The sequence below is a fragment of the Python bivittatus genome, unplaced genomic scaffold, assembly GCF_059951505.1.
Source record: "Python bivittatus isolate LINGU-HERP-01145 unplaced genomic scaffold, Pbiv_v1 ctg000850_np1212, whole genome shotgun sequence".
Classification (NCBI taxonomy): Eukaryota; Metazoa; Chordata; class Lepidosauria; order Squamata; family Pythonidae; genus Python; species Python bivittatus.
In genome coordinates, this window is record NW_028277112.1 from 41,603,144 (window position 1) to 41,626,939 (window position 23,796).

Here is a 23,796-nt window from a genome sequence, read left to right on the forward strand (position 1 = left end):
ACAAACTGTTCATTTACAATTAAACAGATTCTTCCATAATTGTTGCTGTGTAGGAGGGGGAAAGCAGCCATGGAAATGCAATACTGATTTTCTTCCTTGTCTCCATGATATTGCCTTCACTTAGTTCTCGGTCTATTAACGAAAGAAGCTTAAATCATCCTGAACCATTCCTGTATGGATGGTTTAGAATGTACCTGGCTGCCTTCTTAGGCTTACTATATCCGGACTGCAACGTTCTGAATGCCCAGTAGAGGGCAGCAAAGAGACACAGAAAAGCCTTTGCTGCCATCCAGTGGTTGCTGTAATGTTTACCACCCAGATATGGTAATCTTCCCCCTTCCAGCCCCCCAACCCAGATATCATAGGAACCATGCATCTATGGATGCGACTAGTGGGGAAAATCCATTAGTGTAAAATTGCCTACGTATATTCCAGTATTTCACTTTGACAATTCTAGGGACTTTTAAACACAACAAATACCTTGGAAATTTTGGGGAGATTTCAACGCTTGCTTACTGTTATAGTTTCTTCCATTAAACTTCCCTCTCATAGATTCCACTCATAACCATCTTTAGGGCTTTGAAAGCCACCAGCCAAACACACATAAATACGTGTACTGTACTTGAAATACTTGGAGGGGGTGCTATTTCTCCCTTTCTTTCTTATATGGACTGGAGGTGGGGGTACTTTTGCAGCTTCACTGTAGTAGCTTTGGGAGTGGGATACTGGATGATCATTTTTCCCCTGCTCTATTGGTCAGCTGGACAGTGAGGACTGAATAGATCTCTGGGTTCTTCGTGTGCTCTGAATGTTTCAAGGTCAGCAGAACTGAAGAGTCTTCTTACTTTGTGAGGGATTGGGTAACAGAAATGCTGGAGCTGCGTTGGGGAAACACCCTTTGTAGCACAGAATAGCTTCACTGCTCACTTGGAGTATACAGACATTGAATCATTACTACAAAACTCACACCCTATTGACCAGCCAGCTGGGCAGAGTGAGCAGGAGAGAAGTCCACACCCTTTGCCAGCACAGGAGCTGATTTACCTTTCCCTGTGGACATGGCATGGATCCCTAACCTCATGTCTCCTTTTGATGGTTCCTAATACCAGAGTTCTTGATTTCTACTTTGGGTATTCGCCCATAAAAGTGGAAGAAAATGAAGAAGAAAGCAAAATTATTAATAAAGTCTCTTAAACCTTTTTGCTAATGTAGGCATATTCTGAGTTTATAACATGTTTATTGCTGAAGGTTTCCCCAGGCATGTCATACCATAATTAGAATGATACTATAATTTTGTCACCTGTATTCAAATACATGAATCAGCTCTAAGTAGTATGTACTTTCAGTCGTACAATTTAAAGGGTGCTTACTCCTTCAAGGTACGCATGATCAGAAATTAAAAGAAAATGTTAGAATTGCAAGTTGGATTTCTGTTGAGCACATATTGTATATTTTTAGTTGAGTCATGAGATACACATAAGTTGAGTACATTTATAAGCTGAATGCACTCATAAAAAGGATGCTGCTTTATTTTCTAGCAATTGAAAATGCATGCATAAAATATTAAAACAGTTTGAGCTTAAATACATTAAACTAAGTGCTCATAACAATGCTGTAAACAAGTGTTACAAAAAACACCCAATGCTGGAACCTAGACATGGTTTCTAAAAATATGAATTCTCAATTAAAATGTATAAATATGTTTCCTGTAACATTTTTAAAGGACATACATTCTGTGTCTAAGTGGTTGGACACTTAGTTTGCATCTACTTAGTATCATCATAATTACTTGGTGTAAAACTGTGTTAAGCAATCAAGTTGTGTAATCTGTCACTCCTGACAATGATAGAAAATGATAGAAAACTTTGCATTTTTAGAAGCATGGGAATCCCCTTTTTTTTAAAAAAATACTTTTTTGTTTATGCCAACGCTTTTACATGGGAAATGGGGTGAGTGGGGAGGAGTTGTTAGCTGTGGCAGGTATTTAAATAGTTGAAGAGTGACACTGACTACTACAAGAGAAGCTTCCTCTGGCAAAGGAACAATCTTTGAGAAAGGCGAACAGGGAGAAAAGGTCACAAGATGCCAGTGCCTGACAGTGAGACAGAAAGAAAGCAGGGAAATGGGAGAGACCTTGAATATAACAGCTGAGGCTTTGTCAGTGGTGGAATAATGTGCTTTGCCTGATCAGCTAGCAATGAAAGACAAACTCCCTCACACTGCAAGCATTTGTTGAGCCCATTGTGAACTACTTGTTCTAGGCCCATGAATTGACTACTTCCTAATGCTGCTGTACAAGGGGTTTGTAAAAGCAGAATGGTAAGTCAGCTCTTTCAGCCATCTTGCATACACTCTCTGAAGCCAGGATACTTGGAAAGCATGGAGAATTAGAATTTACTATAGCACTGCAGTTATGAATCAGGGACAAATTAACTTTTCTAATGAAATTGGTCCAAATGTGCTTTAAAAAGCAATCCATCCTTATGGATATGCCTCATTCCAATAAAGAGTTTTTGATCACCTAGCCTGATAAAGAAATGGCTTTACAAATTTACCCACTTAGAACTCAGTGGGACATATTTCTTGGTAGAGTTTGAATAATTTCCTTTATTTTCTTCATACTTGACCTTGAAATAAGTTTCCTTGAGTTCTAAGTGGGCACAGAACACAGCCTAAGGTTAGGGAGGCTTCAGAAGGATTTTTCAGAAGCGAAGTTTTCCATTTTGTTAAGTACTGTCCACTTCCAGTATTGATTTCAATTTAAGATTTCCAAGAGCATTAAGCAAATTGGTATCTGGGGAAACAGCCTGTTGTAGAATTGAAGACTCAGGGGAAATAATATATGCTTAAGAGACTCAAACCAACATTATCTGGCAAAGACAATACAGTTCCCTTACTAGATTAGGTCCTCTATAAAATATTCCAGCCTAGGATTAATCTCACAGCATTATAAATGCAGTATCCGACACTCCATGCCTTGTGCAAATTAGTCTAAAGATGAGAAGGTTTTGTTTTGTTTAATAGTGATTGAGTCCTAGAAGCCTCTTTCACTTAATCCAAAAGATAGATAGATAGATAGATAGATAGATAGATAGATAGATAGATAGATAGACAGACAGACAGACAGACAGACAGACAGACAGACAGATAGATAGATAGATAGATAGATAGATAGATGGATGCTAGATTAGCGTTAGAGGCCAACACCTTCCTTTAGTGCACTGAAATGTAGTGGAGGCCAATTATTACCATGACTGATGATCTGGACCTGCCCTATTTCTTTGCAAGTGTCAGGAAGCAACAGCCAAGGATACATTATTGCTCAAGTTCATTAATTATACAGGCTGCTGGAAAACACAGACATCTGTTGACACCAATGGAAACAGGAACGTGGTGTTGATGTTGTCACAGAAACACAGTAGCTTTCCATCAAGGTCACTGCTGCTCAGGGACACTGGAAAGAGGACACACAAAGGAGAGAGTGCTTGTCCAGTGACCAGTGAAAACAGGTTTGCTTCCTTAGCAAAAGGAACAAAAAGTCTCTTTTAGTTAAAATATGATCAATTCCAATTATTCTTCCTATAGTATAAGAACAGCTAAGAATACTGCTTATATCTTTAATGCCAGGCTCCATAAACCAATACATTTAATAAACAGAGAAGATTTGCTAAATGGATGCAAATACGTTTTCAACAATGTACCCCTTGATCTCTTCCCATGGGCGGGGAAGAACGCCAGAGTCCATAATGTCTGGGTATCTGACAAATTTGGTTCTAATCCATGTAACCTTATATAGCAATAGATTTGCTTGCCTTTTAAGCTGTCTTGACACATAGGCCCTGTCCCAACTTACATTTAACCTTGGCATAATTATGCTTTGTCCTCATCTATCTTTCCTCTTGGCCCCAGGCATGAATGGGACATCTTTAAATCATCATTGGATATACTGGTTTTAAGTCAACATTTTCTCCCTTAAGCTGACACAGATCCGACATAACTTCAGGGTATGTAATATCTATAGTGCTTTGTCACCCATTATCTTGGGCGTGAATTCAGCTGATCTGTTGTGGGGGTGATTAGAGGTGTGTTGGGAGGTGTGGATATGACCTGGCCTCAGTTACCAGCCAGCCTCCCCCACATCCTTTGTCCCCTCTTAAGCCCTTGGTTTCTGAATTCCTTTCAGAGATGTCACCTCCCCCCTCCCACTTTTGACTCCAACTTCTCTATTTTTCAACAAAGTAGAGGGGAGGAGGGAAGAACTTCATTATTTTATTTGGGGAAGAAGAAGGGTTTACTAGGGCCATTCTGCTTTAAGAGTATTCCAAAGTGATTAGATTGCCACAATTCATTTAGGGATGAAGCTTTAACCATTCTGCTTTAACAGGATTCTGGGATGTATCTTTATCTTCAGATGTCGCAGCCCTGCTTTTTCTCATTGCAGTGTCCGTAAAATGATGAGAGGTGTTGAACTGGGCTTTTGTTCATTAATTGCCAGTTTCCTTTAGATTTGTCAGTTTCAACCAGGGCCCCAAACCTGAATGAAGGACCTGTCCACACAGCAAACAGTTTCAGTTATCCTTAGTCAACTGCACAGTCAGAGGCTGCTTCCCTTCTTTCTGACAGTATTTCTGCCCTGAAGTCTTCAAATATGCTTCTTTATTTCACATTTTAAAACTTGGGAGACACCTAAATGAAGTGCAGGGGGAAGGGCAGACAAAGCAGGTTAGGGAAGCTAGACAGAGTCTTGAAGTGAGACCCACCCCCTTCTTCTGCAGTGGTCTGCTTAGGGGATGTTTTTGCTGCTGGCTGGTGAAGTCCTGAAAGGTGATGGCTGTGTAAAGCCAGAGGAGAAAACCAATAACCTTGCCTATAATAGTTGGGACACTCAGAGCAACACCATTCAGCAGTGACTTGGAAATATGCAGAAGTCGGAGAGGAATTGGCAAGGGTGGGGGGGGGAGGCAGCAAGTTTTATGCTGGGATTGTTTTATGCTGACTCAAGAGTGGCTGGATAATAAAACTGTAGATTTTTGGATTCCAAACAGGTGCTTCAGAGTACAGAGTGATGCAAACATAACACTGGGCCAGAACTCTTCAAAGCAGCCACATCTTTGGCAGCATCAATATTATAGGGTTATAGGGTATATACCGTGGTCAGACGTTTCCTAGCACCTCTAGCAAACCTATTCCAGATGCTTCATGGGGCTCATCTCTCAGTTTCAGCATCCAGGACACTTAAGGGTAAAAACTATCAATCTCCATACAATTAAATAGATCGCAACCCAGGAAGGCACTAAAGCCAACCTGTAAGCACATTCCCGGTTTTGAATCGTGCAGAATTTTTCATCTGGCCGGAATAAAGCGGTAGATTATTGTCAGCTGTCATTTTCTTGCTTATTATTAGTTGTACAATTTGCCCTGGCAGCGCCATCCATCCTCTGAAGGACGCGAACGATCCCCTTGTGCAAACAAGTTTGCCGTTCGTGACCTGCCGTCCTCCCCCAGGTCAGTGATAACCCGCCCCCGCCCCGCGGGCTACGTTGCCATGTGATCGGAGATTCCTAGTCCCTGGAATCCCAGTCGGCGAAAGGGGCGGGAGAGCGTGCATTGTTGGTTTGGGGCCGGAGCGCGCAGCCGCAGTGCGGGCAAGCCGGTGTGTGCGAGTGTTGAGCGAGCGAGCGAGCGCGCACGAACTGCTACAAAAGAAGCGCGAGAGGAGTTTGCGGGCTGAACTCCGAGGCAGTGCCAGCTGCTGTCGGACGGCGATCCCTCTTGCTTGCTTTTCCTCCTCCTGCGGTCTCTCTCCGCGCTGCTCGGGTGGGCTGTCGCGGTGGAAACAACCGGTGCCTGGCACGTCTTTCCCCCGAAGGAGCCGCCTGCTCGAGGACCCCCTCCCCCGCGCTTCCCTCTCGTTGGGACTCGCGCTGTGCTGCGCTGCCTCCTCCCCTTTCCTCGCAGGTTAAAGGACAGCGAGGTGAGTTGAGCCCTTTCTCTGGCGGGTCCGCTGGGAGTTGCTTTTGGACCCCGGACGCAAACGGGAGGCGGGAAAGAAAGAGGGTGCGCGTCGCCTTGGTCGAGGCGGCCGAGTTGGGTCGCCCGAGTTCACTTGGTGCAACTCTGCCGTAAGGCAGCGCGCGTGAGGCGCACCGGGAGGGCAAGTCCCCGCGCTGCCGCTTCGGTCCTTTCTTTTTCTCGTTGGAAAATCTGGTCTGTGGGGGCACTACGGGAGGATCTGGGGATTTCGAAAAAAATCAACTCCCCTCCCTTCTCCCTTCTGTTGTCAGTTTCTGTGCTTGTGTCCTCCTTTTGTGCGTTATCCCCCTGCCTGGAGAGTGAGAAAGGGAGATAAAAGCTGGGCGCTTGCTTTGGTCAGGTGGTTGCCCGCAAAACCTTGGGCTTCTGCACGTCCCCCCCCGCCCCGTTCTTGCTTCGGGTTCCCCTTCACTTGACATTGCAATGGTCAGGGCCCTGAGGAGCGGAGGGCACGAGAGTCGGTGACTTTCCTCTGCACGCTCTTTCTCTCCTCTCCGGATCCCTTTTGTTGGCTCACCTCTCCCTCAGTTCTTGGGAACGGCTGGATGAGGGAGGCTTTTGTTCTGGAAACATCAAAGGTACTTGAAGGGGGAGAGAAGGGAACACATAATTTCGAAGGCAGAATTTCTACTAGCGTTTCATTGCCTGTCAGCACTGCTTGGCTTTCCTTCCCCCCTCCCCCTGCTTTCCCGAATGAGGAAAAGAATGAAACTTTCTTTTCCTCCCTCCTGCCTGCTGTGTACAGCGAATTACCTAATTTATGAAGCTGCATATTATAAATGACTGGGAGCAGATTGATCTTCTGCTTAGTGTTATTACTGTACCCAGATACCTATCTTGAGCACCGTTCTGCGAGTCTTTAGAAGAGTAATATTATTATTGTTATTGTTTTAAAGTTAAATATTCTAAACTAAGGACTGAGGTTCACTTGCTTGCCACCTTAAAAGCCATGGTTACTATCCAGCTCTGCAAACAGGTGTGTGTGTGTGTGTGTGAAATAGGTGAATTATTCATATGGTTAAAGAAAATAAGCTTTTGAAAATGTTCCTTAAGTTTAGGACATTTTAGTGTCTCCTATGCACACTCACACACATGTGGTTGCATCTAGGAACAATAGTAAAAATGGAGCTCCACAGTTTATGAAAGAACATATTTTAGACCACTTATGAACTTCTGGTAAGGTATAGAAACTACTTACTTATTCTTGCTTGAAAGTGGAAAATATTTAAATTTAGCCTTTTCAAAGTATGTTTACTTAAGAAGAACATTTTTAATTGAGTCTTTTGGTTATTTCTGCAAAACCAACCCACAAATATTTGATTTATCTGAGGGATAATGTGATTATGATGGGCATTTCAATATGGTAGTTTTCATTCAGTTTGCACCTGCCCCCATTCTTCACAAACTGATTTGTGACTAATCTCCAATTGTCTTGTTCTGGCCAAGAAATCCTGAATGGGCAGGGAATATCACAAACCAAACAGTTCTTCTTCCACCTGATGAATAAAGGCAAAAGAAAACACTCCCTCAAGTAGAGGTCATACCCATGTTGTTTTCTTGACAATGATGTGGAAATGGTTTGCTATTGCCATACTTCAAGAAGTTTTTTGGACTTCTTAGTCTAGTTTACAGCCATGGGATTTCCTGGTAGTCTTCCATTCAAGTATCTTTTGGAAACCAGTCAAGATTGGTTAGGTGCTGCCCCCTAGAGGGACAGCTGACCAATAGAATTCACACAATGAGACTCAAACAGTGTCCCTGAATTGTCACTGCTCCTGAAATAACAAAACAACTTCCGTACTCTACACAAAAGAAATGCTAGAAACCATCTCACCGGTATGTGTTGTTTCCATTTGTCTTGCCATTTGCCAGATAAAACAGTTGTCCCTGTGGCGGAAGCTATCCTGCTGTGAAGGTAGAATTCCTTTTACTAGCTGTGATGCTAGAGGGTAGCAGGAGGCTGGCCAGTAGCTGTAATCATGGTTAGCAGTTGCAGAGTGCAGCTTTGGCATGGGAGGGAAGAACAAGAACGAATAATGTCTTCCTTGACTGGAAGCACAGTGAGGCAAGAGTGGATGCATTTTGCTTATGTACCAAACCATAAGCAAATATGTTAGGCAATCCCAGTTATTTTCATCACTCTTGTCCTTCCCTAGAAGGACTCCTGATCACAAAGTCCCTTGGCCTGATGCTTGGACTTGGTTAAAGAATATAGTTCTACATCCTTCACTGTCCTTACAGTGGATATTTAGTTAGGTGGCCTTCTGGTGGGTCATTTATACTCTTTGTATGTTTCGGATTGCCCCCAATGGTGTTTCTGCAGGTATAAGGGTTGGTGCTGGTTGTCCACTGTCTAATCCGCTGGAGACCCCCTTCTCTGAAAGTAAGGATAAGTATAGTGTGTTACTAATTTCAAGGAACTATGGGATAAAGTGAGTAGTCATGGAGAGATTTCATGTTTTACAGGTCAGGGTACAGTATGTTTATGGCTGGGGCATAAGAAATGGCCTGGCGCAATATGGTTCATGGGGTCACGAAGAGTCAGACACGACTTAATGACTGAACAACATAAGAAATAAGAATGGCAAAAAACTGGGGAATTCTGAAATGCCCATCCTCAAGAGATGCACAGGGGGCTTTTTTTCTTTTTTCATGTGTTTACATGGTTTTGAAAGCTTATTTGTTCAGACAAGTTTTTAACATATTGTGGTAAGCAGTTGCTTAAAAGCGTCTGCTTTTAAAAAGCTATTTTGTGCTAAAGTGTTTACTGTTTTGATTGTTGCCTTTACATTGTTATACCTGCTTTTTTCAATAATAACAATACCTTGAATTATGAAACTTCTACTATGTTAATTCTTTAAAGCTATTTCTTTGAAAATTCTCAGAAGTACCATATGGTAACTAAATCTGAGTTCAGTCAAATTACATTTCTAGTTTAAAACAAGCCTATTTGTGTAGGACAAAAAACTATACTTCATTTTGCTATCTCTCCTTGTAGTTAAGAATGCTGACTACCCTCTAAATTTGTCTTTCCTAAGTATTTCCTTTTCACAGCTTTTGGGGATCCTAACTGCAGTTGCTCTTCGCCTCTCTGTTGCATAAATCAGATTTTTGAAACTACAGTTCCCTTGAAAACTCTATTGCATGTTTTCTATTGTTGCACTTATTATGGAATTGGTTTGTTTGAAGTGCCTCCTAGTCCAGTGCTAACCATTTAGGCTGTGCAGTGCCTCAGAGTGCCCAGCGGTGTGAATATAGCTCTGTCTGAGCTCCTTAAAGCAGTTCAACTTTTCCAAAGATCCAGCAGCAGCTGCAGTGGGGCTCTGGATGCACGTGCAGGTAGATATCTGGGAGTAGCTTCTGAACCACAGAAGAATGAAATCTTAGACAAAACGATTGATGGATCACTGCAGAGCAAAGAAGTCAGAGCCTTTGGAATGTAAACGTTATGTTACTTTTCCCCATCTTTATGCGTTAAGGATACTTGGCAGTCTGCTTTGTACCTTTAAGGAGCTGAAGTACATTTGCATATCTGTCCTTTCTAGTCTGGGAACTGCTGTTTTTTTCACCTTGTTGGCTTCGGCCCTTACAGCGGCTGCCCTAGCAGTCCGGATGGATTTTAGCCAATGCAATGCAATTCTGTATTTTTGGGATGAGGTTGCACAGGAAGGGCTAAAAATTAACCCAAGCCATATAAATGATTTATATGAGTGGTTTATTGTAAACCATTTATTAATTAGAGATCGCACACTACATGAAGCTGCATACCTAGTGGAATTGTATGAGAAGTAGGCTGTGTATACGAATAAGAGAATTGACTGATTTGTCTTTTGTAGTTGAACCGAATTGTAGCTAAACAAGAATGAATGCATTTATTTTGAATTCTATATTCCACTAATTATTCTGTGCTTGGCTAGTAACTCCAGATTAATATCAGCAAAAGTTGGACTACAGCCTCATGAACACTTATGTATGTCACACTGAACACAGCTTCCAAAAGATATGTCTGAGGTTGCATATAGATACAGAGTTGTCCGTAAAGGTTAGCAGGTGTCCTCCATGTGTATCTCAGATTGGGCTTCCCACCAGGCTCTACTTGGTCACTTTGATACGGTGAATGAAGAAAGAGGTCTGTAGTGGTTAGAGTCTGTTTAATTCTGGTGTATAAATAGCAGCTCAGTTCTAGTGAGTCAGCAACCCATCTAGCTAAGTAAATTCTAATCACTCAGTAACAGGGTTTATACATTGTGTAAAGCCTTAATTTGCTTAATCATGGTTAATGAAATTGCAGTTGGTTTTGTTTATAGTATAAGAACCTGTGTGGCATGGTGGTTTAGGTACTTGACTAAGACAGGGAAGACCCAGATTCAGGTTTACCCTCAGGCATGGATTCTCAATGAGTGATTTTGGGACATCACTGTCTCAGTCCAACCTACTTCATAGGGTTAATGTAAGGATAAAATAAGGTTAAAGAATTTTTCCCCTATGCCAATAACCTAGTAGGGATAAAATTAAGGGACACTTTCATTTTATCATGTAAGCTACCTTGATCTCTGGGGGAAAAGAGATATAACTCAAATAAATTCATTATCCAAGTGAATATACTGAAGAAAAACGAACTAATCACTTTATAGCTTAGTACAATGTGTGAAGTCAGCCATTGGAATAACCTCTTTAATACATTTTTACATATTTTTTGTATAAAAGTAGAATGAAGCTAACAACTGTGGTACATATCTGTCATCTGTTTATTCCTAAAAGCTATTAAACTTGAATGCTGGTAAATTGGCAAGTAGAATGGATTACTAGCCAGGGTATTAGCTGGATATCTTAAGAAAAGCTGGATCAACCAACTCTTGCAAGTTGCTGATGTACCTTTTTAAACTGAACTGGACTTTTTTAGGGAAAGATGAGTTAGAAGACCTATTGAGTGGCCACATGATATTTTCGTTAAATATTTTATGGATAAAATCATTCATATTGGTTGGAGCTAGAAGTTAGCTGAACAGAGTCTAAAGAGTTGACCAAGGTGATGTCTTGTGATGTCATCTGGAAAGAGTTTGACTCTGTTGAACCAAAGTAAGTGGAAAGATGGTCCTTGTCACCTGTGGCCTGGACCACTACTGTACCTGGCTTGTGTGAACTGCCAGGGAAGGGATGAGGAACTGGATCTGGGCCATGGCAAATGCCTTATGCAGGAGGGAGACATTCTGGGGCTCTGAAGATTGCTCTAGTGTGCTCCTTCCTTAAGAAGCAGATTATTTGGACCTTTTTCTGTAAGGCTTCAGGCCTGGGTTTGGGATGGAAACTGTAGGAGCTTTTGCAGGGCCAAGCTAAAACCCACTACCCCAATTACATCTTCCCAGGCAAAAACAAAGCACTAGCTCAGCTATATGGTATCAAATTGGGCAAGTACCCCATCACAAAAACACTTTCCCTGGAAAACTGTACTGTCAACTTAACAGTAAAACATTTAGAAGGAAAAGGAATGCTAATAAGCTGGGTAGTAAGTAGAGTTCTGTGAAAGTATTATTGTCCTGGACTCAGGCCCCTTTTATCTGACTGTATAGACAATATGCACTCAATATGAAGTTCCCCTTTCCGCTCAGCAAGTTCTGGTGTATCACCATTGTCACCTACGCACCAACTCTCATGAAGCCAGATGAAGACAAGGAGGGTTTCTACAAGGACCTAGACCAGATTATTCAAACAACCTCTGCCAGTGACAAACTCAACACTCTGGGTGACTTCAATGTTAGGGTGGGGACAGATAGTGACTACTGGGATGGAGTCCTTGGGAGACAAGGGATGGGAAAACTAAATAGGAATGGCCTGCTGCTTCTGAGCAAGCGTGCCAAGCACAACCTGTGCATCACTAACACAGTGTTCAGACCTGCAGACAAGTACAAAACTACCTGGATGCATCCCAGGTCCAAACACTGGCACCTATTTGACTATGTCATAGTACATCAGCATGACCTGAAAGACGTCATCATTACCCAAGCCATGCAAGGTGCTGAGCACTGGACAGATCACAGGCTGGTCCGGTCGGTCCTCAACCTGCACATAGTCCCTTTACATCGTACTCCATGAAGGACTGTCAGAAAGTCATTCAGCATCAGCAGACTGCAAAACCCAGGCCAGGTCCAACGTTTTCAAGATGTACTTAATTAAAAACTCCAATTTACTGCTTGTAGGAACCTGTTCTGAAAAGTGGACGCAGTTTGAAGATGTCATCACACAGACTGCAACAATTGTACTCAGACTGAAAACCTGATAGCATCAAGACTTGGTTTAATGAAAACCACGAGACCATTTCAGCAGCCCTCCAGGCCAAGAACAAGGCATATGCAGACTGGCAGAATGACCCATCATCTGTCTCAAGGAAAGACAAGTTTAAGCACCTGCAGTCCAAAGTACAGATGGAACTGCGAGAAATGCAGGACAAGTGGTGGGAGAGAAAGGCTGAACAGGTGGAACGCTATGCAGACATGCATGCCACCAGAGAGCTCTTCAGCGCCATAAAGTCAATTTATGGTCCTTCTAAATCGGGATGCTTCCCCCTGCTGTCATCTGATGGGTCGAGCCTGATCAAAGACCAAGAAGGACTGAAAACTGCGGGGCTGAACACTTTTCCAACCTACTCAATAGGCCATCCACAGTTGCTTATGTTTTACAGCTACCAGTCTTGGATGCCCTAGACCTGCCTCCCTCTAGTGATGATCAAGAAAGAGATCTCGCAGATGAACTCAAATAAAGCAATAGGACAGGATGGCATTCCTGCTGGGATCTACAGAGCACTAAACCCAAATACCTTATAGGCATTCCAAGACATCTTGGAAGACATTTGGTCCATGGAGGAGATGCTTGACAACTTCCACAATGTCCTCATTGTGGCTCTCTATAAAAATAAGGGAAGCAAATCAGACTGTGGAAACTACAGGTGTATCTCAGTGCTGTCCATTGCAGGCAAGATATTTGCTCACATTCTCCTGAACAGACTTGTCACTCAAATGGAATCTCCCAGAGGCACAGTGTGGCTTTCGGCCAGAACGGAGTACAGCAGACATGATACGTATTTGCCATGAGGCAAGTCCAGGAGAAGTGCATTGAGCAGAACAAGCCTCTCTACTCTGTCTTCATTGACCTGACAAAGGTATTTGATTCAGGCTCTCTTGATGTTATGAATGCCTGAGGAAATTTGTGAAGTTGATTCAGCTACTCCACGACAGAATGACAGGACAGGTTCTTTACAACAGTGATACATCAGCTGCATTTGCCATTTCCAATGGGGTAATACAGGGTTGTGTGCTAGCCCCAGTCCTGTTCAATCTGTTCTTCGCTTGCATGTTGTCACATGCTGTCCAGGCTCTGAAGGAGGGTGTGTACATCAGATACCGATTGGATGGCTCTCTCTTTGACCTTTGCCACTAGAAAGTATGGACAAAGTGCCTCCATATAGTCATCCAGAAAACCCTCTTTGCTGATGGCTGTGCACTCCTGGTGCACAAAGACAGTGATCTACAGTTGATGCTGAACAAATTCTCAGACGCTGCTATGTTCTTCAGCCTGAACAAGACTGAAGTACTTTACCAGCCCATGCCAAATACCAACCCCGAAGAAGCAAAAATCATTGTTGATGACACCCAGTTGACAAATGTAAACAGCTTCAAATACTGGGGAAGCATCATCTTGAGTGATGGTCTTTGGACAAAGAAATTGACTCCAGGATCCGCAAGGCCAGCCAGGCACTGGGGCAGTTGCATACTAGAGTGCTCAATCAACACAACATCTGTATCTCTACAAGGCTGAAAGTCTACAGAGCTGTGGTTAACTCTTCTCTTCTATATGGATGTGAGTCCTGGACTCTGCACTGAAGGCACATCAAACAACTGGAGAAATTCCACATGCATGTACTCCACACCATCCTTGGCATTCGTTGGCAAGACCGTGTCTCCAACCTGGAGGTCTTGGATCATGCGGAGTCCACCAACACTGAGACCCTGATTATCAGAGCCCAGATGCGGTTGGTGGGACATGTCATCAGACTGGATGACCACTGTATGCCTCACCAGTTGCTCTATAGTGGTACTATACTCGCCAGACTCTATAGTGAGTCTGGGAAGAGACCTTGAGGTTGACTATGCAAGTGCTACAAAGGTACTGTGAAAGAAACCCTACACCACTATGACATCCAGCCAAGGAAATTAGAAGCTGTGGCTCTAGCTAAGGAAACTAGAATCAGGACATGTCATCAGAATGGATGAGCACCATATGCCTCACCAGTTGTTCTATAGTGGTACTGGAGTCTGGGAAGAGACCTTGAAGTCGACCACACAAAAGCTACAAAGATGCTGTGAAAGTAACCTTACACCACTGTGACATCCAGCCAAGGAAACTAGAAACTGGTATCCAGCCAAGGAAACTAGAAGCTCCACTGGCTTTGAAGACAAGTGCTGCCAAAAACTGATAGAAAGCCATGAGCGGCGTCACAGAATAACATCCATAATTACTACAACAATGGACTTCTAATGCCCCCTTTTTGCTAGACTCTATGCTTCCAGGCTGGGACTGCAGAGTCACCTCCGTGTTCACAGATGAACTGTACAACAGCTTGTCTTCTTTGAACCCAAAGGACTACCTACACACACACACACACACACACACACACACACACTCATTCATTCATCTGTTGGTAGCAGTTCTTCCTCTTGCCCCTCAAAGCCATTCCCTCTGCTCTCTACAGACAGTGAGGGTTGAGGGGTACCATTCTGCTGTGGTTCTGTTTCTTCCTGGGCGGTTTTAGTTGATGCATGTGTGAGAGGAGAGATTGAGCCTGTGGGCATTCCAACATGGAATGATGACCCAGGACTTGACTATTTCCCCATCCTCTTTAACATCTCCATTTGGAGAGCAGTTTGGATATGATATAATCTCTACCCCAGACCAAATGAGAGATACAGGAGAAATCTTGATCTGATATCTGAGGCTGTAAAATCTGGATGGGGAGAAACTTAACCCAAATAAGATAGAGTGGCGTTAATCCAAAAGTCAACTGAAGCCAAGGTCTCTTTCCTGAAAGAATTGTTCTCCTGACCTCATAGCTCCTGCTGGAACAGCAGATGGAACTGTGTCCTTTGTCTTTACTCAGCTATTGGGTGGTGGATCAGGAGGCACTGGCAACAGTCGCTCATGCCCTTTTTACCATTTGATTGGACTACTGTAATTTGGTCTACATGGGACTGTCCTTGAAGACCACCTGGAAACTTCAGATGGTACAAAATGCAGCTATAGTGTACTAACAGGAACAATGAAGCTCAGAAGCCCAAGGACTCCACAAAATGCAGCTATAGTGTACTAACAGGAACATCCCAATATTGTCATAGAGCGCCAGTACTATGGGAGCTGCATTGGTTTTGAGTTTGTTTCTGGGTGCAATTCAAGGTATTGGTAGTAATTTACATGGTTTGGGTCATGAGTATCTGTGAAACGTTTTGGTCCAACTAGAATCTGCCTGCCTAAGGTATGCCAGCAGTGAGTGTATACTGATAGTCCTCACTTTCCATGAGGTGCACTGGGAAAATTCTCTGCTGAAGCTCCTCTCCCTTGGAAATAAGAACTGGTCATTTACCATTAACATTCAGAAAGCTTGTTAAGACCTGGGTATTTAGGCAGACACTCAGGAACTGAAGAATTGATGCAGAATGTACTTCGGATGTGTGTTAGTGCTTCTTAATATTACTGTACTGTTAAAGAGCTTTTGTAAGCCGCTTAGATTGTTTAGGTTGAAACAGTATAAAAGCTGTGGAGTCCTTGGAGTTCTCTGAGCTTGGTTGTTTTCTTGCAAACATTTCGTTACCCAGCTAGGTAACATCTTCAGTGCATGTTACCTAGCTGGGTAACAAAATATTTGCAAGAAAACAACCAAGCTCAGAGAACCCCAAGGACTCCACAGTTCAACACATATTCTCTTCTATCAGTATAAAAACACCTGTAATAATAATTAAAATCCTTAGGGAGCATAGTACCATACAGAAAGACATATCCTTCATATTTTCAAATGTGCATTTGTCCATCACTCTATATGTTGTCTGGACTGAGACACAATTTATTTTTCTTCTGGCTCAGTTAGCTTCTGGATAACCCTTTCATAGATAGTGAAGAAAAAAGGGAAGACTATAGGTGGATATTGTCAGCTTAGTGATTACAGTGTTCTCCAAACATGTGAATGACTTAGATCTAATGACTTTCTGTAGATGCAGCCAAGGCAAATTCTGTTGGGAAGAGCAGTAACCTTCCAGTATAATCTTCTGAGGGGTAAAAGTAAAATTTGTTATAAGACAACACCATTCCTAAGGATTCTATGGTAGGTCATATCAAATCTGCCTGATAATTAAATTAAGTTGTATGATTTCCCTGCATGACTCTTCTGAGAATAATTATCTATCAGAATAATTAGTGCTCTTTCCAAGTTAGACATTGGTACTGATTACCTACCCAGTTATTTTGGTTGGAAAGAAATATATAGCTTAGTGTGCTATGTGAACATAATCACTGTGGTTTGAATACTATAGTTTATGACATTGGCTTTATTGTACAATTGTTATTCATTCAATAGATTTATGGTTGAACAGCCCTGTGTATATATGTGTACTGCAGTATGCAAATCAAAATGTTTCTTTAGGATGCAGGAAAAAAGCTATATTACTGATCTGTAGTCATAATTACTATTTTCATGACTCTGTAATTCAGAAACATTGCTTCTATATAATGTAATTTCTGATCTTTAAGATAAATCTTTTGTTTGGTTTGTAGTCCGGATCATCTCGGTAAACTTGGCATTGCAATGTCCATTCGGATGTCTGATTTGACAGAAACTGAAAACATGCCTGTTTTTATGAATAAAGGAAACAAACTATTACTATCAGCTTTGTTTTTGCTTTTCTGAACAGTAGTATCTGTGGCCTGTCCATGCTTCGTCTGTGTGGCCTGTCTTAAATAATAGATGTAGGAACTGAAATGAAAACTCTCTAATGAAGAATTTGTTTTGTAACTGATGCAAGCTTTTTTTTTCTTCTGTGGCTGCTTACACTGCAGTATAGATAAAGCTATCAGAAATGGGCAGTAGTTAGTTTCTTTGTATAAAACCAATCAGTTAATTGAGAGCAGTTATAATTTTAAGCTGTCGGTAGCACTCATTAGAATTCAGTCATTTTGTTAATAGAATTAAATAATGTAGTTTAGTGAGAATTGTACATGTACTTTGATATTAACCATTCATACTTGCTATTTTTTTTAATTGCAGGAATGAGATTGTTAGGTAAAATTAAAGAAAGAGTGAGGGTAACCTTATTTTAGCTCTGTCCCTTAAAATTATATGTCAATGTATGGCAGCATATATCTTGTTGAAAAATAGAATATTGTAGAATAATAGAAAACCTAAGTAGGTTATGAAAAGGTTCTTCTAATGATTGACACAGATCTGTGCCCAGCTACATGGTAGAGGACACTGGATAAAATCCTCTCTTACGTGAATGGAAATTCTTTTACGTTATTGTATTTAGTTTTTTCCCTGACAGCTCTTTTGAGCCTCTAAAGTTGCTCCTAGCAATTCTCCCAACCATCAAGATAATATTTTAAGGCTATAGGGGGCTTTTTTAGGCAAAGGTTCTTCCAGTAGCATTAGGTTTGGGAAGGAATTACTTCTCAAATGATTTTTAAGGGTAGGAGGTGGTGGATTTAGAATACAAATAAATGTTTAATTTATTGAAGGATGGGAGAAGATATATTTGAAGAGACTCCATTTTTAATGTATTTAAAACTAGATGCTGTGTCTATTTTGTGAATAGCCATGTTCATGGTAGCTTTTTTAAAAAGCAAATGTACATTTTTTTTGGCAATCAGTTCTGATATTTTGTCAGAATTCCAGTTCTAGCTTAGCTCCATTTACAAAGATGGTAGTTACTTAAGTATACAGTGGTACCTCTACTTACGAACGCCCCTACTTACGAATTTTTCGAGATACGACCAGCTCCGGCCCCAAAAATTTACCTCTACTTACAAACTCGCCTCGACTTACGAACCGGATCCACGGCCATTTTCTGCCCATTCCACATGGTCCGCGGCCATTTTTCCGGCCGTTCCACGTGGTCCGTGGCCATTTTCCGCCCATTCCACGTGGTCTGCGGCCATTTTCCCACCCGTTCCACGTGGTCCGCGGCCATTTTCCCGCCCGTTCCACGTGGTCCGCGGCCATTTTCTGGCCCGTTCCACGTGGTCCGCGGCCATTTTCTGGCCCGTTCCACGTGGTCCGCGGCCATTTTTCTGCCCGTTCCACGTGGTCCGCGGCCATTTTTCTGCCCGTTCCATGTGGTCCGCAGCCGTTTCCCGCCCATTCCACGTGGTCTGCAGCCATTTTTCCGCCCCTGACACGTGGTCCGCGGCCATTTTTCCACCCTGCCGCGTGGTCAGCGGCTGTTTTTCCGCCCCTGACACGTGGTCCGCGGACGCCGGAATGGATTAACAGTAATTACATTGAACCTTATGGGAAAATTTACTTCGACTTGCGACCAACTCGACTTGAGATCAGAGTCACGGAACGGATTAAGTTCATAAGTAGAGGTACCACTGTATTGTACATAGGCTATGCAGGCTAAGATGCCATCAAATCTTGGAAAATTAAATTGTCTCTGATTTGGGGTGCTGTTAAACAGAAACATCTCAGAACCACCATCACTTCCGTCACTTCCATAGCTCCATGTAGTATCAGAGCAAAGTAAGGCTCATTCTTTTGGGAAGGGAATCTGGGTGTGGGCTGCTCATGAGTCTGTGGATATGAGATTCAAACCCTGAATCTTCCTCATGTGTGTATTGTTTATACAATTATTTATTCAATTGCTTCGTGTCCCAAAGCATCAGAGACAGAATTACCCGCTATCTTACACAATTGCAATTTGGTCCAAGGCAGTCATGTCCACCCATTAACTATAAAGTGATTTACAACTACTTCCTTTACTTGAAGAATAGCAAGATTCAGTAAAGTGTGAGAACAAACAAATGCCTTTATAGCAAATAATAGCAATAACAGTTACTTAAGTATTCAAATCTAATTGGATTTTTTTAAAAAAATGATCTGACAAAATAACACAAAAAGGCTTGCAAGCTTTCGCTTTCCACTGAACTTGTTATCAAGCGAGATGTTACCAAAAATGACAGATGGAGAAGCAGCAAAAAAATTCAAACTTAGGTTACCTGTTTAAGGCCTGGAATCAACGGTTGTGGACTAAATGCTGAACCAATATTAGTGGTGTTAAATTATAGCCAATCTTTAGGGATAAAAGAAATGGTTGCTTCTCTCAACTTTGGAATCATAGAGGATTGTCTGTTTCTTGCTGTGGGCGATGCATGCAAGCGTCTTGGCCTGGCAGAGAAAGAAGAACAGCTATCTTTATATCAATAAAGCTACAGAGGAGGCATTCCATGTATGAAGTCAATTAATTCAAACACTTATGTCTTCAAATAATTATTGAATTATTGTAGGGAGTGACGAGGATGATTTTGATGGAGTGAGGAAAGATCCATTACCAAAGCAACCAGAAGGAACACATGGCTTAAATCCAGTCCTTGAGGGAGGATTATGAAAACATTTCAGATAGATACCTCCCAATTCACATGAATATAAAGGAAGGAGAAGGGGAAGCACAATCAGACTTTCAGTGTTATGTTACTATAGCCAATCTAAATAAAAGTAGATTTTAGTCTTCCGTGAAGTCTGTTTTTTTAGTCTGGTCTGCCTCATAGGGCTGACATCAATGTTGTAAGTCTGATTATGCTACCACTCTTCCTTCCTTTATAAAGTAGAGGGAAGAGGGAATGGCCTCAAAGGACAGGAGGAAGAGCATTATCACCTTATCAAGGCAATGGTAAGATAAGATAATAACTGGAGAAAACATCTCAGATGAGCCCCTCCATAGTTCACATGAAGATAAAGTGTGGGGGGAGCACATTCCACTTGCAAGTGATTGTTTGAAGGTATGGCAGTGCTTAATGAATGGTACTTATGCCCGGTCCCTGGAGGTATGGCCACTGCAGCACCCCTGTGATCATGTGATCAAAATTTGGGCACTTGGTAGCCTGCCTGCATTATGATGTAGGGGCACTTCAACTCCCCCCACCAGCCTATCTCCCCTCCATCTCTGCCCTTTTGGCCACCCTGCACAGTGGCATACCTTGGTGGGGGCAGTGGTGCTGGGGCTGAAGTAGAGGCCTGGGGCCAGTAGTGACTGGCTGAACCTGCTGAAGGCCCCGGGCCTCTACTTCAGCTCCAGCGCTGCTCCCGCAGAGTGCTGCCTCAAGCCCTGCACCGCAGCCAGCCACCTCAGTGCCATAGCACAAAGCCTCAGGGGGCCCTGCTGTCCCACGCTCCACTCACCCTGCCAGCCATGCTGCCCTGTTCTCTGCTTGCCCTGTTGGCCTTGTTACCCTACGTTCCACTTGCCCTCCATCCTGCCAGCCTTGCTGCCCTGCGCTTGCTGGCCCTGCCACCCCCAGCTGACCGCTGACTTCATCCCACTGCTGATGAGGTACATCTGGCCTGGCCCTATGCAAAGCAGCTGTTGGCTGCGCCAGGCCTTCTTCCTGAGGCCACGCTCGTACTATTCTCCAAATAACACATGCTGTTCTCATGGTGCTTTGGAAGACTTCTGAGGCCTTCTAAAACCTTGTGAGAAGGCCACGCCTGCCATTCCCCAAATCATGTATGCCATTCTCATGATGCTTTGGAAGACTTCTGAGGCCTTCTAAAACCTTGTGAGAAGGCTGTGCCTGCCATTCCCCAAATCGTGTATGCTGTTCTCATGATGCTTAGAAGGCCTCAGAGACTTTCTAAAGCATTGCAAGAATAGCCCATCAGGGTGGCAGGGGAAGTGGAGCACAGGGTGGCAAGGTTAGCAGGGGTGACAGGGTGGCAGGGCCAGCAGGAGCGGTGGAGTGCAAGGTGGCCAAAAGGGCAGAGATGGGCGGGAGATAGATGGGTGGGGGATAAGAAGAGGCAGTCCCTTAATGAGGGTAGGGGCTAGAAGGGACGAAGCAGGGAATGGCTTGGACAGGGATGGTTCTTGCCTAATAACTGGTGGGATTTGGTTAATGACAGCAAGGGGCAGTATTGCTAAGCGATGCAGTCATGTGATGTTGCACTTTACAACTGCGTCACTTAGTGATGGAAATTCCGGTCCCAATTACCGTCATAATTTGAGGACTACCTGTATTCGGGTGTTTAAATCTGATGATGGGGTAAGATTCCTAATGAGTCTCCAGATGCTGCTGAATTATATTTCCCAGTAGCTTCTGTCAGAATGATCAATGGTGTGGGATGTTGGTAGCTGTATTTCAGTAACATCTGGAGGGCCACTCATCTCAATTCCTAGTTTAAACCTTCAGAGACTATACTGTGTTGAAATGGGATACAGCTGAAACTTGACTGAACTCAGCTTTCACATGTAGCTGTTTTGGAGTTCTGCCTTAAGCTAGTATGTTCAAACTTTCTCCTGACTTCTGAACAGCCATTAAATATCTTAATTAGAAATGCAGGAATTCCCCAGTTTATCCTGCTTCTAATAAATCCAAGCTTGCGTTTTTAGGACAGTTCATATGTAATCCAAGTATATCCTCCAATGTAACAAGAGCCATTTTTTAAATCCTTTTGCTGCTTTAAGTAGATCTTTGATAGTTAGGACAGATTCTATTGTCTAGACAGCAAAATTCCTTGATTTACTTTAAAAGAATAAGGAAACAATCAAGAGCAGTGGCTTTTTCCAACAGATTTAAGTATTGGCAGCTTTTGCTGTCTTTCTCTGATAGTGAAGAAAATGTTTTGGAATAACTGATGAGTGGTTAAGGTGCTTTCCATCAGAAAAGGAAAGGGATTTTATCAATGTCTGTGCAAAGGAAAGCCTGAAAGGTTGGTTGATTTGACTTTATTGAGAATGAAAGTTCTGTAGTAAGTGTTAAAAGTTTAAAAGAAATAAAATACTTGAGTCAGTGCAAGTGAGGGTAAGAAGTATAGGATAGAGAGATGTGGAACCAGCTGTGCTTTTTTAGCAGGTCATATCTAGAGCAGCTGTGTATGATGCTGTTGTGGGGGGTAAATAACCAATTAGGACCCTGGATCATCCATTGTCATCCAGTGATGCCAATAACACTCCCCCCGAAAAACGGCAATATATGATTGTTTTGCTCCCACTTTTCATGGTTGGTTCCCCCCAGTTAAAATGGTTTTGGTTTCTGTGTGCCTGGAAGCTGGAGACTGGAAATGGAGGGGTGTAGTGGCAGAAAAGGACAAGGATGAAATGGCAATGGAGGTAGTAATAGGGAGGGGGAAGATAAGATAACTGGTATAGCCATCAAGTAAATGTGAAATGCTTGTATATTCCAAAAGTTGAAAGTGGCATTGATCACATGGATCTGGAGCAGCTCACCTGTCTCCTGTGGAGCTGTGTGATACAGTGAGCATGCATGCACACAGCATGAGATAGTGCAAGCCCATTAAAAATGAGCAACTGATTAAGGTCAGTATACTAATGATATATTCTGCTAGATAATAAACTGTTGTTTATTCTGAAAATGCAAAGGCAGCAGAGAAATTTAGAAATGAAATGCACAAATAAACTTGTGCCTACACTAAGCAGAAAAACACAATACAATATGTAATATCTGTGTTGACATTCAAAATGGAGTTCAGAATATTGTAAAGAAGACCTGGCTCTGCCAGCTTGCATGGGGTGATAACAGCCTTACCCAATCCTGGGGGTAGCTAGCGCCTTGATGACGCTCCCTGAGTGACTGCCAATTATTCTTGGATCTATTCATTTTCTATTTATTATCATAATTTTGTAATTTTAATTGATTTTAACTGTTTTGTAAACTGCTCAGAGTCATTCAACAAGATGGGTGGTGACAAATTTGATATAAAAAAAAAAAAAAATCCCATCATAATATATTGTGAAGACAATGCTGGTTGCTTCCTTATCCTCCAATGAAAAGGGTTTGACAGATGCTGGACTGTGGAAAAGTCACGCTTGTGGATAAGTTGCTTTTCCATCTTTTGAAATAACTGTTCACTACCTTAATATATCAATTAAAAAAGATACATTAAGGGAAAATTGTGAGATGATCTTTTTTCCCTTCAAGGCACATTGAAGAATATTATTTTTACTTGAAAGTAGAAATTATTTTTCTATGTATATAAACTTAGAATATCTGTTGTATTAGGAGAACCTTCTCCAGCACTGGCTAGGGAATTCTAGGAATTGAAGTCCACACATTTTAAAGTTGCCTAGTTTGAGAAACACTGTTCTAGTATGTACGGCTCAGATAATGCATTGTGTCTAGATTTTAGATAAATGCGGATGGGTCTTTTATGACAGGCTGTTAATAAGATCTCATTAGTGATATTTATTTATTACATTTCCTGTTGTAAAAACTTGCAGTCAAATTGCTGGTTTGCTCCTAGAATTGCTTTATATGTTATGTACCACCATCATAATATCCACAAAAAAGTTAGCATGTAACACTAAAGAAACAAAGTTCTCTTTAATTAGAAATGACTACATGGAAACAAATATATTCTTGGTGGGAGTAAGGAATGTTGCTCTCTGCCACCCACAACAAAGGGAGTTCAGGAGAATACTGTGAATAAATGCCTTGCTTGTCTGAAGCTCCCAAATTTTATGACTCATTTTCATTAAAGTCTTTTTATCTTATATA

At 42.3% G+C, this 23,796-nt stretch overlaps 1 protein-coding gene across 8 annotated transcripts in view; it reads left to right on the forward strand.

Annotated features, from left to right (window-relative positions):
- The first annotated feature begins 5,673 nt into the window (after window positions 1-5,673).
- The window catches only part of KANK1 (KN motif and ankyrin repeat domains 1), a 145,389-nt gene continuing 127,266 nt past the window's right edge, over window positions 5,674-23,796 (forward strand). For 5 of the 8 annotated variants that reach the window (XM_088130374.1, XM_088130375.1, XM_088130377.1 and 2 more), the window contains exon 1: window positions 5,835-5,974. The gene's annotated coding sequence lies outside the window, so the exon portion shown is untranslated. Of the gene's footprint in view, window positions 5,975-23,796 lie in introns of all 8 variants that reach the window. The other 3 variants (XM_088130380.1, XM_025163801.2, XM_025163803.2) reach the window with 3 other exon arrangements.